The sequence below is a fragment of the Maniola jurtina genome, chromosome 6 (genome assembly GCF_905333055.1).
Source record: "Maniola jurtina chromosome 6, ilManJurt1.1, whole genome shotgun sequence".
NCBI classification, from domain to species: domain Eukaryota; kingdom Metazoa; phylum Arthropoda; class Insecta; order Lepidoptera; family Nymphalidae; genus Maniola; species Maniola jurtina.
In genome coordinates this window covers 12829786-12842314 of record NC_060034.1, presented here as the reverse complement: position 1 = coordinate 12842314, position 12529 = coordinate 12829786, and the positions used below count along the sequence as shown (strand labels likewise).

The 12529-nt window shown below is 35.9% G+C and overlaps 1 protein-coding gene and 1 long non-coding RNA gene across 4 annotated transcripts in view; one reads left to right on the top strand and one right to left on the bottom strand.

Annotated features, from left to right (window-relative positions):
• The window catches only part of LOC123865880 (tyrosine-protein phosphatase Lar-like), a 106568-nt gene that overhangs the window by 81477 nt on the left and 12562 nt on the right, over positions 1 to 12529 (bottom strand). The window lies entirely within an intron of this gene.
• LOC123865881 overlaps positions 1 to 12529 on the top strand; it is a 64177-nt gene that overhangs the window by 51036 nt on the left and 612 nt on the right. The window lies entirely within an intron of this gene.

Sequence of the window (12529 nt, the reverse complement as noted above, 5' to 3'; positions counted from 1 at the left end):
TCGGTTCATTAGTTTAGGAGCTACGATGCCACAGACAGATACACAGATATACAGATACACACGTCAAACTTATAACACCCCTCTTTTTGGGTCGGGGGTTAAAAAGTTAACAGTTGCAGTCAAGAGTTAACTGGTATCTGAATAAAAAAATGAATTAATAATTTCTAAATTGCCTCTGCTCTGGTTTGGCTAGAGGCTTCGGTCATGACTAGCTATCACCTTAACGGCAATGACGTGCTGCTAAGTGATTTTACGTTCCAGTATTCCGCGTACAATATAAAACGATACCGGTTATAAATCCTACTAAGATAGTCCGCTGTAATCTTATAGAGCATCATCACTCACCATCAGATGATATTGCAGCTAATGGTTACTATGTATCGAATAAAGAAGAAATTTTCAAACGTGTCGTTTCAACAGGCATACCTATGCTACTATAGTTTTAACATAAAAATCATGCTCGCTAAAACTAAAAAATACATGAACAAAAACATTTACAGTAGATATACCGAATAGAAAGTTGTGAAATACCTCTAACATGAAAATTGCATTTTTCGAGTTAATCCTCTCTATATGGAGATTGATTTCTGTACAGTAGGTATAAAAATTTAATCAAACTTCAATACTAAAAGTTTGAAGCATTGTATGACTCGTCATAGGTACGTGTCAGCCAGTTGTGACAAATTCGAATCAATCGGTTGCGAATGACCCGAGTTGGCAACTGGATGGGTGACCGACTTTGGTGGTCTGAATTTGGCTTTTGCCGTCTCCTTGCCTGGGAAAGCCGTCGGTCCCAGTTATTATAACAAATATCTGATAATAATTACTAAAACCTAAGAGTCGAAATCTCGTCCTCTTAGTCGACTCGACTTGTCATTTATTATTTAAGTAGTCCATATTTTTTTTTAATTATAAAAAATATTTAATTTATTATTATTATAGAAAGGTGTCACGATCTTAAACACTGAGGAATATGACTATAAAGGGTGATTCGACCACCATATGGAAACGCAATGAAGAAATTGGATAAGAAAGTCATATTCATATTAACAAACTTCCTCCACTCAACAAAGGAGCCGCTAGGGATTGCCGCCGAGTTTTCACTAGTATAATTAATTTATATGAGCCCAGCAATGGCCACGTTTGCTAGCAACAATACACTACAATGTGACTGGCAAAATTCCAATACAACGCCAAATGTAGAACACGATACATTATGTACCCGCGGTTTTGGAATATAAAGCCTACATCTCAACTTACGAAAAAGCTTTAAATAGGGGCCGATTTTAACATACTTAAGTATTTGCGCTTTTTAGGGTTCCGTACCTCAAAAGGAAAAACGGAACCCTTATAGGATCACTTTGTTGTCTGTCTGTCTGTCTATCCGTCCGTCCGTCCGTCGTGTCTGTCAAGAAAACCTATAGGGTACTTCCCGTTGACCTAGAATCATGAAATTTGGCAGGTAGGTAGGTCTAATAGCACAAGTAAAGGAATATATCTGAACACCGTGAATTTGTGTTCACATAATAAAAAAAAATTAAAATTTGTTTCAGTTTTCAAAGTAAGATAACTATACCAAGTGGGGTATCATATGAAAGGGCTTTACGTGTACATTCTTAAACAGATTTTTATTTAATTTTATGCATAATTGTTTTTGATTTCGTGCAATATGTCGAAAAAACTTCCCGAGTACGGAACCCTTGGTGCGCGAGTCCAACTCGCACTTGATCGGTTTTGTCGGTTTTTTTTTTGTCTCTACAGTGTCGAAAAAAAACTATGTAAATGCTCAAATATTGTATTGTAAAACAAACCTTTCAGGTATCATTAAAGTATAAATCGATTGGGTTACTCAACAAGCCCAATCGTGATGGAGCTGATATTTTACAGATATAATCAAGTCATTGTTTAACGGCCGAAATTAATAACTTATCTATCTATAATCTGTCAATAAATTTCTTAGTTGTTCAACGTTGTTATTTGTCAAGAATTATATTATTATGATCTTTCTTGACAAATAACAAAGTTGCTAAGTTACTTATCGACTGATTAAAGATAGATTGATTTATTAATTTCGGCCGTACCTAAGTCAACACGCACAAAGGATTTTTTATCTATTTATTTGTAAACATCTTAAAGTTAAGTTATAAAATAAGGCCAGATTATACAAATTTAATTTAAAAATTCTGTGTTAAAGACTAAAAGAAAACAGATGGAACTAGTACTGGTAGTGAGTTAAATGCATGCGTGAGTGTATATGGGTGGTGTGAGTGCTTTGTGTGGATATGTGCCCGTGTGTATCAAAAAAGCGTACAAAAAGTTTCGTGAGGCATACGCTGAAAAGTCTATTGTTAGTTTATTTCATCAAAAATTCTATATGACCTAATATCCATTCAGCTGGGATTTGATAGAAATAAAAGTAAATGTAGTAGATACAGCAGTAATATCAATAGCTCGTGCCAACGCGATAAATGTTATAAATCTTCGCGATTTATGGACCTGCAGTGCCATCTGGTGAACTGAGTTAAAATAACGACAGTGGTGACATTAAGATTTATTAGAATTTGCTTTCTTCACTCTTTATAACTATTAGGGTTCCATACCCAAAGGATTCCAACTGGACTCTGTTACTGAGCCTCCGCTATCCATCCGTCTGTCTGTACTTTTGTCTGTATGGCAGCGGGCTGTATCTCATGAACCATAGTAGGCAGTGAGTTGAAATTTTCATTAGTATACTTACCTATGTATTACCGGTATACCAACTAATAATAAAAAAATTCTAAATGGCCGCTATGCAAATTAAGAATATGTGTTATATTATGTAAAATGGTACGGAACGCTTTGTGTGCGAGTCCGACTCGCATTTAACCGGTTATATTCAATTTTTCCACCGAAATCGTCGAAGTGGATTGAAATTTCTTTTTTTTTTTATTAAAATTTTTCGTCAGTTACCGAAGAAAAGATTCTTCGGTTATAAAAGTCCAAAATAAGAACAATACCTACAAACTTTTCTCCTGACGCACAACATCAATCATCGCAAAATATAAAGAAAACATTTTCATCACAAACATATGAATATTTGAGGAAGTTGTATGCTTAAAAATTATCAAAAACGCCTCATAAGTCATAACTCACAACGCATGCACATAAGCACACAATATTATGAGTAGAGGCAATGAGCCGTGCGTTATGTCTTCTGTATACCTAGTATGAGTTGGCATATCTCGACAACGTTGATAGATTTCGACTATTGAAAATTATACCAGCATGCCGGAAAACAAAGGAATTTAGTTTTATTTTTCTAAATATATTAATTATAATACCCGTAACACATCTCAAGTACTCAGATAGATTCTTTGGACTATTCACTTATAAAAGTTTATTTGAGGTAAAAATCTATCTATTTCTATAACATTAGTATAAAATTGACCTAAATCCCTTATTTGAAGATTCAAATGTGTCCCAAGCATCTATAGCATATAGCAGGACTTCATATTTTAAGTATAGACCCAATTTTAAGGAGATATTAGTGTTGCAATACTCGATATCTATCAACGTTATTGAGATGTTCAAGCTTGCACTAAGCTTACAGACACGGAAACATACGCTCTCACGCAGAAGTAATATCGTTTGTGTGTTTGGAACTCATTACTTACGAAATGTTACAACATAAAACGTCAATGATGTCTGATTTTGAACGTAGGTATAAAACATTCTTTTACTGAAATATAATATTTTTTCGTTACTTATGAAACGTTAAAATACGAAGGCGGTTACAGATTTATGTAGAGGATATTATTTTGGATTTTCTGATTTCTAAGATTCTTCAGTAAACGTTATCTTCTTTTGTGGGTAAACTATTTAAATTGTCCATATTAATTGGCTTATTTGATCACGTTACCGAAAAATGTATTTATGTTTGTTACTCAACGGCCCTCGCGTAACTCTATCTCGTAAGAGAGTGAGATGAAAGTTTACACGATAGAAAGAGAGGCGCTTATTAAATTTTAGGCCGCAGCACTGTGCGAGCTGAATTGCCCTTTAATGTGTTGTAACAAGACTGGCCTTTTATTTAAACGTCCTTGCGGAGTGATCCTTCTGTACCTGGAAGGTACCTACTGTATAGTATTCTGTGGCTGAATACATACAGGCTGGCAGCACTGTGTGCACTGTTACTGTCATTGTCATATTTAGACAGCAGGATGTAATTTCAATGAAAAGAAAAAAGAGAGGTCTTGATTATGTTTTTCAAAAAAGAAACGAACTGAAAGTGAAAAAATTGGCAACCTTGGGATTGCACTTATAAATCTAGTGCACCTTTTGACATTTCTACGCTTACTTTTAATAAGTTGGCAACATCGTCACCACTGGATCAAAACAACACAATTTTCTATTTGTACGCCAGTTTTTCTCTATGTCATCGAGTTTCTAAGCCCGTTGGATTTTCTACCAATTCTAGTAGGTACCTACTACTGAGAGGATGAAAATAGAGTGAAAGGAAATCTCCGGGAGATGCTGACAAGGCGTCGAATTGCTGAGGATTCTAAATCGATTTGCGCTACGATTTGCTGCCTCATCGCGTCGCTGCGAATGATGGTTAGAAATAGGAAATGCAGTACTTAATTAAACGATAAGGATTAGAACGTTTTTCTATTATTTAGCTGAAATTCTTTATAGAAAAAATGGCTTTAGCCAAGTTAATAAAAACTTCCGCATAGCAATGCAACTAAGGGCCGATTTTTCAATCGTCAAATACTTAACATTTATCTGTATCTAAGGAATAAATTTGACGTTACCTCTGTATTTTTCCTGATTAATTTTTCATACAACCATTTATATGGGAAGGTCCTGGCCTCTAAGATGCGGGCTCTCCTACTTTAGACGCCGACTTTACATATATTTATACCAGTTTTGATTAATAATATTCAAATAAATAAAAAAATCGTAGCCTGCTTCAAACAAATAGTTTGGCTCTTATTTGAATACTTACCAATCAAAGGCATCTAAGTATATCTTTTTTGAGCATTGATCTTGAAAAAAAGTCTTATGTTACAAAAGCGTATATTGATCGTATGGTTAATATTAATATTTTGGGGAAAAAAGTTTTCTCAGTGGCGTTATCAAAGAAAACTAATATATTCCTTTCAAGCCCGCAACGTTATCATACCTGCCATTATTAGATTTGCCGCTGCTTCACATAAGATAAAATTCGTAATCTGTCTTATGATATAGAAAAAGTTTGTATTTAGTACCCACGCGATCATGCATAGAGTCGACCTTCACCTGTATCAAACACTAGCGATCCGGCCCAGCTTCGCACGCTTATTATAATTTTCGTAGGGATCTCTAATTTTTTGAAATAAAATAAAACCTATATCACTCAGGAATAATGTACTTAGCTTTCCATTTCAGAATCCGTTCAGTAGTTCCAGAGATTACCCCCTACAAGCAAACTTACAAACTTTACCTCTTCATAATGTTAGTATAAATGAGTCCGTGCTTAATATCTAAATAACCTACTTGCATACTATAAAAACTATAATAATAAAAATGCGAAAGCGTATCTGTCTGTCTGTCTGTTAGTTTTTCATGGCACATTTGTTTAACCGATTTGATGAAATTTGGTTCAGAGATAGCCTAATATCCCGGGGATGGACAAAATATTATGATACTTTTTGTTCCAGAAAATTAAAGAGTTGCCTCGAGATTTTTCTATTTAGATTGCATCGACATTTACTACCAAGTGAAATCTCAGTCAAGGCCTAACTTGAATCAAAATAAAAAACAAATCATTCAAATTATACCACCCTAGTTCCAAGTCAAGCATTAACAATAATCATTTTATGAGGTTCATGGTCTCCCTCCTCCCCTAATTTATGCAAAGAATGCGCTATTACCGCAGGCACTGTTGATTACCGCAGGCACTGTTGATTACCAGGGTGTATTAGTTACGTAAGCCGAAGTATTACACTGCGACAAACCTTGATACCATCTTGATGAATAAATTAGTTTATGCGAGGCGGAAAGCATTCGAACGCTTACTGAACCATTACCGCCACAAAATTCGCTGGCCTTTCAATTATTCTGCTATTTTATACAGAAATAGGTGTTTTTAATGTGTCAAGAGAATTCAAATACGAATTAGTTTTAATTAAGGGCAATTATAACGCAGAATATTAAGAGAGTGGTAGAGGAAAACGATGTTAAAAATACGGAAAAAATTAGTAGGAAATATTGAGTGACCGTTATTCTAATTCTACATTAAAATTATAAGTTAAATTATTAATATGCAAAGGAAATTTATAAACATATTTTTTATTTAAATAAAAATCTACGTAGGTAATCATACACAAATAAAAGAATAACTAACTCACCGACAAATCACCTGCAGTTTAAACCACTCAGCCTAGATTTTGTAGTTAAGTATGGCCCGCTAGTCTACTAAATACCTAAAACTAACGGTACTTTAAACCTAAATTAGTAAAAACCTAAAAAACTCATCAACATTTTCTACTATAATCAAAAAATAACATATGATTGCGAAATTAATTCATCTAAAACTGTCAAATTAACTGACTCACCCCAATTTCTATTCTGTGTTATCCTTCCCCATGAAACTGTATTAAAATCCTCTCTAAGAATAAAATGTACATACGAATAAACAGACTTTGTTTTCAACTATTTAGTGAAGAGAAGAGAGATGTCGACATAAACAATATCCTATTATCTATTCAATTCATGATTCTAATACCGCATCAAAGCGAAAATGTATCTTTTGTTTTATGGAAAAATCTCTTCACGAGAAATGTAGTTCTCATTTCTCTTGATATACTCGTATTCATGACCTCAGCTTATACCCCCGCGCTATTTTATAATATCTAGTAATAACATAGTATCTTGTATGTATCTAAAAGATGAGTTTTGATATGAGTTTTCTCATACTTATCTGCTCGTCTAAGATATGAAATTGTTTCTTCATTTTTACTAACTAACCCGTCCTGGCTTTTCTTGATTGGAATTCCTGAAAATTCATTCATCATGATCAACCCATCGCCGGCCAACTACTGAGCACAGGTCTCCTCTCAGAATGAGAAAGTTCAAGGTCGTAGTCCACTACGCTGGCCAAATGCAGATTAGCAGACTGCACATAACTTTGAGATCATTAGAGAACTTTAATACTTGCACGTTTCCTCGTGATATTTTTCTTTACCGTTAAAGCAAGTGTTATTTAATTTCTCAAAACGACGTACTCGATACTCTGAAAAGTGATGTGCATTTTAAATTGTATAATTAAGAAAAATAGTTATGTAATGGAATTCTAGCTTAGTTTGACCTCACAGCATAGCCGCATACATCTCTGGTGGAAAAACAGCCGTACACATTTGCCAACTGTTATTAAGAGTACCCACTAGGGAGAACTTCTCATAGATTTAAATAATATTAGGCATAATATCCATAATATTTAAGGGTTTCATCAAGGTTTGTATTATAAAACAAAATGCGTAGTTTAGAGATTAAAGGCTCCCAGTATTTCAGCGTCGGGTGTGGCGAGGTACCTAATTTACCTAATATCCTGCCCAACCTCATTTCTGTTTACTAAATCCTTAATAGCCGGTTTGCATATTTATGTAGTTAAAGTATCCCAGAGTAAAATATACGTTTGAGATGTGTATTTGTGAAGTTCCAAATATCAGTAGAATGAGTAAACTAGGAGTTTTAATTAGTTCAGTTTCAGTTTAAAAGCTAAATTAAATTGTTGCTATGTAAGAGCTCGCCTAGCGCTATAGCAAAAACATTGCTTAGTCTCAGACTTATATTATTTTCAACAAGTTACTACAATAAAACAAATGATTTTGAATGTAATCACTAAAATTGAGCATGTAATGGGAGCTCTACTTTGGATCTCCAGCCTGGCTCCGGGAAGCTCTCGGCTACCTGGTCAGTCTGCTAGGCTTTTGGAGCGAGCATAGATGACTAGAGGGATGACTCTGACGGGTAGGAGCACTGTATGCACAATGGACGGAAGGTATATCTGTTCTACAAGCTAGGATCCCCTCACATTGCATAGAGCATCCCATCGTCGGCACTCTACTGAGTTCATCCCCCCGATTGTGTGAGAAAAACGAAATCATCGTAATCGTTATTGGTAGCAAGCAAATTCTGCCCTCTGATTGGCTGTGAAAAATGTGAACAGCAAATTCAACCAATCACGGGGCAGAATTTGCTATCAATTATGACTACGATGAATACGTTTTCTTACATAATCGGGGACGGATCTCTTCTCAGAACAAAACAGTTTTAAGCTACAATCCACGGGCTGCATAAATGCGGGTTAGCAGACTTCCAACATAGAGAATAGGGATGATGACTACTGGTCAAATTAGTGACTTTTTATCAAACGTTAAGAGGGCTCTCTCCGTCACTCGTTTCCACTCGTTTCATACAATCGTAGTTCCAATTTCATTTGAATATTAAGCAACCTAAGTCCATGAAATTTTGCAGACATATTCTAGAAACTAATATTTATGTCTGAGGTTTTCCAGATTTCTGTTAAAATATTCGGTTTCAAAGTTACGCGGTCTTAAAATTTTCATACAAATCTTGGAGCCCCTGTAATTTTAAAACTACATATTTTTAGAAAAATCTAAAACACCACAGACACAGATATTAGTTTCTAGAATATGTCTGCAAAATTTCATGGACTTAGGTTGCTTAATATTCAAATGAAATTGGAACTACGATTGTATGAAACGAGTGGAAACGAGTGACGGAGAGAGCCCTGTTAAAACGCTTGCTTAGTGAGGAAGCTTGTATGAAATTCACAGATGTGACGTCATAAATATTTGACATAATTTGACGTACTTTTTTAGTGAAATCGATAATTACAAATGGTTTTCAAACTAAAAACTTACAGCAGACGTGGATTTTACGAAATTTGGAAGACCCTCTATTTAACAATTCCTAAGAAATAATTTATTTTTGACATAGTCATCCCAATTCGCGATATATTTCTATTAAAGCACTTGTGATATTTAATTGCTGGAAACGCACATAACCACTGATAAGTTGCGGAATCGAACCTTGGATCCCCACGGGAGTGCAACTACTAAACCACTAGGCTGTTATGGTTTTTTACCGATTTTCACTTCCAATTAAATCAAACAACCTAAAAATAAATCGGAACAATTTACGGTTAAAGGTCACATATAAATAGTGGTTAAAGCTCACGTACGTACCGGCAATGTGCGAAACAGTAAGCAATAAATAAAGTTTTATTTGATATGTGCTGGAACACGGGCATTGTGCGGCTGTAATGGCGCCCGGGGGTCGTGTAAGACGCCGGGTGAATTTTATTTCTGTCTGGTGACCATAATATTGTAAACGTTTGACTTATATTACGTTTAGCAACCAGTGGGGCATGTAGGTTTGTTATTAAATATTTGTGAACAAAGCCTCATTCCGGGAAGCTCTGGCAACATGGGCACACACCTTTCAGATCATTACGGAAAAATCACAGGCAAGGTTTCCTCACGATGCTTTTCTTCGCCGTTAAAGCAAGTATTGAAATTATTTAAAACACACATGAACTCCAGAAAGTTAGAATTGCGTGTCAGAAATTGTACGCTAACTTCTTAACCATTAGGTTACCACGGCTTTTTACTGGTGTTTCACTTCCAACTATATCAAACAACCTAAAAATAAACGGAACAATTTATGGTTAACGGTCACATATAAATAGTAGTTGACGATCACGTACGCACCACCAGCAATGTGCGAAACAGTAAGCAATAAATAAAGTTTTACTTGATATGTGCTGGAACACGGGCATTGTGCGGCTGTAATGACGCCCGGGGGTCGTGCAAGACACCGGGTGAATTTTGTTTCTGTCTGGTGACCATAATATTGTAAACGTTTGACTTATATTACGTTTAGCAACCAGTGAGGCGTGTACTCGTGGGTTTGATAATATATTTTGCGAACAAATCACGATACTTTGATGTAATTTTAGACTCTCAATACAACGACCCTTTACAAAACAAAGGTCATAGGTGGACTGAACCCCAATTTGTAATTAACTTCTCATAAATGCGCACTAGAAACCTGTCATAGTGGTCTTTCTTGGTCAGTCAAAATGATTATATTTAAAGATTGATATATCGGACCTTAGCTGCAGCCCAGCAGTGTTAACAAACAGTGAAAACAAATACATTTTAATATATTTGTTCAGAGTCCACAGCTGGACATAGCCATTTCCAAGAGCGCACCACCAAAGACGGTCCTTCGCCCACTCTAGAACACGTCCGCCCCAGCGGCCGTCAGTTCTGCGATGACATGACCATCCCATTGTCACTTCAGCTTGCTAATCCTTTGTTTTAGGTATGTTGGTCGCTTTTGTCCTTCTGCGAATTTCCTCGCTCCGAATGTTATCCTTGAGAATCGGAGAGAGTCCAACTGTCAGTGTCCACGTTCCCGCTCCATACGTAATTACAGTTAGGACACACTCATTGAAGAGTGAAGACCTAAGGCTTTGCGGTATCGACGATTCGAAGACCTGACGTAGCTTTGAAAATGCTGCCCAGCCCAGCTGAATTCTTCTGTTAGCCTCCTTGTTGAAGATGTTTCTATCGAATTGTATAATCTGGCCGAGGTAGTTATAAATTCTTAACCAACTTCGACGCTGACATTTCCGGCGATGATGGGTCTTGAGACAACGTGTTCGTTAAACATGACTATATGTAAATATAATAATGTTTCTCATTAAAGTCCTGTCTGAAACGAATCCAAATTTGTCAGTATCACGGATTACATTTGCCGGAGTGTATAATATCAAATGCGTTTGTATCCGCAGCATGAGTCGACAGAACATTCGCAGCGTCATTCCGCTGGCGATACACCGATACCTAAATCCATTTATGCTCCAAATCAGAAACGACCAATGTCAGATTCGTAACAGAATATAAATCACGGAGAAATTCCGTATTTTTATCAGATACTGGCCCTTGTTATCGCATTTGGTGGTAACTGTCGACCAGTGAAGTCCAGGAAGTCCAGTGAAGGATCAGTGAATTTCTCATAATGAATTTTAATTTCGCTATCATGTATCGAAAATGCCCTACTTGCATTTTCCCCGTATTTTTTTAGATTGAATTCATCCTAAACTCGTCATCTAATTTTCATTGGCAATGGCAAGTTCAATCACTTTATCTCACTTCTGAACACTGTGCTTCAGATTCATATACTTATACATATACTAATAAATAAAAATGTTATATTTTTAATTCATTAAAAAAAAAAAAATTATTAAAATAAAAAGCGTTTTGTGCTTATGATTCGAGATTATCCATGATCAGCTTTACACACCCAATCACGAATCTGTTTGCAGCTTAATCAAAAACTTGGGAGTAAGGCTAAAAGAGGAATTTTTCTTTTTACTCCGAATATCTCTACTGGTACATTTTATGTTTTATTCACTTTTCTGTGTATTTCGGCATCAGCCAATAAATCTTTCGAACAATGGCTGGTTTCGTTCATCAGGGTTTTTATACGCCTGCAGGCATCCCGAGCTTACGTTGCTTTACGACGCTCCTCCTTAGATGGCGGGTGATAAATGAGTTCGTGAAGACTTATCAGTACTCGGGCGGAATTGATCCTGTTGTAGGTACTTAAGGTATTCTGTAAACGCACAGCCTTGCTTATAATCAACGCTGTCACAGCGATGAAATAATAAGTACACCTTCACTTGAAATAGGCAATGGCGGAATGTGTCAAAAATTCTTTTATAGACTCAATCGTTCGACCTACATCCATATCCATTATTATAATTGCGTATCTGTCACATTACACTACTCAACTATTCAACCAATTTCTACGTTTTAACACATAAATTGCTCACATCCCAAAAAATAAAAATAAACTTATGGTATTTTTAAAAGACTTATCTAGTGGATGGCAGCAAATAATAACTAAAAATAAAAATAAGGCACACTTCTGCAGATACGAATAGACACAGATGTGAATCTAGGTGCGCCAGGAACAATAGCAATACTGAAAAACTCATAGCTACTGGTAAAACCAGAGGAAGGAGACCGGACGTAGTGCGACACGTCGCGGTCGGCTAACAAGATAAAGGAAGCGGTCTCAACACCTATATGCGGTGCTATTCACACCACTGCAAACAGAGGAAAGTGGAAAAACATCATAACAAGTAACAACAGCATTATCGACGGCGAACTCAACGACGAACTTGACTTTGTAGAAAATAAACACAGAATGTTTTGTAAAATTTAACTTGCTATGCGTATTGCGTATGCCGTACTTATACAACGTCTTAAACAGGGTTTTACGATTTCCCATAAGATTATTTCAAGATAAATGACAAATTCTCCTTTTGATGGAAATATAAACATTTTATAGAATGATGTAAAAGCCGATGGTGAAATGGCTTTGCGCCAATAGAAGGATTGTTTATTAAAGGGAACAACACTGAAGAGAATGGTGCGTAATAAAATTATCCATTTCAATAAAACTGGCC